Genomic DNA, 3,854 nt, shown 5'->3' on the forward strand with positions numbered 1-3,854 from the left:
TTAGGTAAAAACATGCGCCGGGGCGCCCACAGCTATTTTGGACACCTCCGACGTTACATGGAGTATTCCCGAGATTTTTCGGCGTCCTAATGGCCCGTTGAAGGCGTACCTCCCGGTTAGACGCTAGTTATATCCATGAGGTCGCTCTCTCCGTTGTAAGGATAGACCTTTCCCTTTCTCCGATTTCTTTGCCACCTTAAGGGATTGCATGTTGCATCCTCTCGGCGGCTATCCGGGCGTTCACCACCTCGTCATTCTCGTCTTTGGAGACGAGCTTATGCGCTTCCCCCGGTCCGAGACGTACATCAATGTTAGGGCCCGGATGGACATCATCGCGTCGGCCTCGCTCGTAGTGACGCGGCCTATGAGAACGTTGTAGGCTGACGAGCCGTCGATGACCACGAACTCGGCTAGGACATTCTTGGCCGCATTCCTTTCGCCGAACGTTAACGGGAGTCTGATTGATCCCAGTGGTACCAGTCCGGCCCCAGAGAAACTGTATAGCGGGTTGGTGCAGGGGCTTAAATCCTTGACCTTCAGGCCGAGGCTGAGGAAGCACTCCCTGAACATGACATTCGTGTATGCGCTTTGTGTCAATCAGGCACCTTTTGACCAGGTGGTTGGATATGTCCAAATTGACTACAAGTGGGTCGCTGTGAGGAGCGATGACTCCTTCGTAGTCCTTTCTTCCGATAGTTATGTCGGGGATGTTGGAAGAGGGGGTGGCTGTGTTGGGCACAAAGTTGATGGCCTGATAGAGCTCGTTCAGGTGTCGTTTGTACCCATGAGCGGACCCTCCGTTCTCGTGGCCCCCGATGACAACGTGGATCACTCCTATCCGTTCGAAGACGGATTTCTTCTCTGAACTGCCGGCGTCGGTCTTTTGGCTTTTGGCAACGTACTTGCCGAGGCTCCCTTCCCGATCGGCTCTTCAATGGCATTCTTCGATGCTGGCGGTCGTTGTTAGATGGCCGGTGTGGCCGTGGTACTCACAAGATCGGCTCGTGTCACCGTCACTCTTTTGGTTTTGGGGTCTCTCCCACTTCGGCCCTCGCTTTTGCTCAGGGCGAAGACTTCGGCGGCTGATACGACGAGAGGGGTTTTATCGTTATACCGCCTCTGGTGGTACGTTCCCGAACTCCACCCGGCGCCCGCCGAGTCCTGTTTCCTGGCAGATTTGTCAGGCCGTGACCTATTATTGTCACGGCGTCTTTCTTCGGACCGTGACCCGTTGTTGACACGGCGTCTTTCCTGCGGGTTGTCCTCCTGGCGGCTCTTCTTTTCTGAGTGCTCGGCCTCGCTCGGGCCTAGCCACGTCTTGTGATAGTCTTCTACCTTGATGGCTTGGTCGCCTTCTTCTTCCCGGCGGCATCCAAGCCCAGGCCTCCGCACTTGATGAGCTCATTTTTCAAATCTCCCCTTGGGAGGCCTTTCATCGGCGCGAAGGCCGCCGATTCGGGATTAATCTCCGAATCTGTGGACCTTTCCGTCGAACCTCTTCATGTAGCTTCGTAGAGACTCGCCCCCTTCTTGTTTGATAGTTAGGAGGTCCGATGTCTCCACGGCCCTTCTCTTGTTGCAAGAGTCCTGGGCTAGAAAGGCGTCCCTTAGGTCGGCGTAGTTGTACACTGCCGTCGGGAGCCCCTTGTACCAACTTTGAGCCATCCCATGCAATGTCGTTGGGAAGACTCGGCACCATACTTCATCGGGCTGCTCCCATACTGACATGTGAGACTCGAAAGCCTCAGCGTGGTCGGCTGGATCACCCTCCCCTTTGTATGATATGGGTGGCAACTTGAGCTTAGTTGGCACCGGACTTCTAGGACGTAGGCGCCGAGGGGTGTCGATCACATGCCGGACGACACGTGGCGATCGGCTCCTCGCATTCCTAGCTCGACTCCTCTCCTCGTAGCGGGAGGGACTCCTTCCCTGACTCTGGCGAGTCGGGCTTCTTCTTCTCCGACTCTGATGGGTCGGACTTCTTTCATTCCTCCGGAGTGGGCCTCGTGGGCTCGCTGCGGTGACGCTGTCCCCCGCGAGTGCGGTCGGGACTTATGTCCATCACCAAGATTCTGGCTCCTCCGGTGTTTCAACAGGGGCCAACCTCTTCCAAAGGTTCGTTCAAGTCTCTTGGAGTCACGTTCTGGGCCCTGGTCTCCTGGACGGGTCCCGCCGCTCTTGTCGGTGTGACAGTGTGAGTCGACGTCCTACCGATGAGGTCCAGGATTTGCTTTAGCAATGCCACGTCGACCACATGTCCCATGAGGGTGACTTGGTTGGCGGGCAGCGTCGCATCTGGTGTTATTGGCATCCCGAACTCCGGTTGGATTACTCCGCCGTGGGAGGGTCGTATGACTCGAAATTGTTGAAGGTATCATCTGGGTGGAGGGGCTCGTCGGTTACGAACACCTCTTGTTCTTTTGACATCTTCTTAGCTTTTTGGGTGGGTTTTTGTTGTTTTTTTTTTTGTTTTGGGAATGAATGTGACTAGCTTCTAGTGTCTTTCCCCACAGACGGCGCCAATTGTTCCGGGTGTAATTCCAGAGCAAGTATCGTTACCACCCGTGGCTTGTAGAATGATGTCTTGAGTTGGATTCTCCTTTGGTCTTATTCGTTCCTCTCGGCCTCTCCGGATGAATAGTGTATTTAGGTTAAGTTGTGTATTTCTCGATTGGATCCCTTCCTCAATGAAGGTTGAGGAGTATTTATAGACTTCACCTTTTGTCACGTAGTGGCCAAGTGGCCAAGTGGCTAGCAGGTGGAAAGACTGAGCTACCCTCGGCCGAGGGACCTGTGGCAGGCCGGCGGGCCCTGTTGACTCACCGCCGAGGGGTCTTGGATGTGAGTACGCGGGTATGTGTCCCGGCTGGAAGGTTGTCATGCCGAGACCCAGGCTGACCGGCCGATGGGCTTCATTGGCTAGGCTGTCTAGGTCGTTGACTTGCTGTGGACATCTTTGACCTTGCTCAATATGTTGACTTGGTCAGCGGTGCAGAATATGCCCCATCAATTATTATTATTATTATTATTATTATTATTATTATTATTATTATTATTATTATTTATGGAACAAATGAATAAAATATTAATTAGTTAAGAAACTATTATGATTTCCTTTTATTATTCTTGTCGAATTTCAAATGCAAATGCAAATGTCCTTCTATTTACATTAAATAAATAATGGGTTGTATCCTGTGAAGGATTGCCTATGTATTCATTAAAAATAAAATCAAACCCTGTGCGTAGTTCGAATAAATGTAAAAGAATAATTGTTCGAAGCAAGAGCTTGCAATGAACTTTAGAAAATAAGCACGAGCATTACTTACTCCTAAAATACAATACAATTTATTTGATGATGTGAGGATGTCGAAGTGTCAAAATGCAAGAGCATAGTGACAATGCTTTATTTCAGCGGGCCAAGGGCCATTTTTATTTCGTGTCGCATGGGCGGCACGTGGCTGTTTACGCAAGGCGCGATTCTATTCTACGGGTAGTATCGTTTTCCACGTGGATCGACAGGTAGGAGAGCTCTGACTGATTTGAGCGCTAAATCTCCTTCTTTGATGTTCCTGGGCTTAACCCATTTATTAAAGGCTCGTTTAATACGTGCCTGATATGTCTACACATTATGTAATGCTAGCAATCTTCGTTCATCCAAAAGGATGAGTTCCTCATAACAGTCCCTATTCCATTCAGCTTCTGGAATTTGACTTTCAAGCAAAATGCATAGGGACGGAATCTCTAGTTCAACTGGTTGCACATCTTCCATGCCATAGGTCAGAAAGAAAGAAGTGGCCCCAGTGGGTGTCCTGACTGATGTGCGATAATCCCATAGCGCGAAAGGTATTTTGCTA

The sequence above is a fragment of the Silene latifolia genome, chromosome 10 (assembly GCF_048544455.1).
Source record: "Silene latifolia isolate original U9 population chromosome 10, ASM4854445v1, whole genome shotgun sequence".
Taxonomy (NCBI): domain Eukaryota; kingdom Viridiplantae; phylum Streptophyta; class Magnoliopsida; order Caryophyllales; family Caryophyllaceae; genus Silene; species Silene latifolia.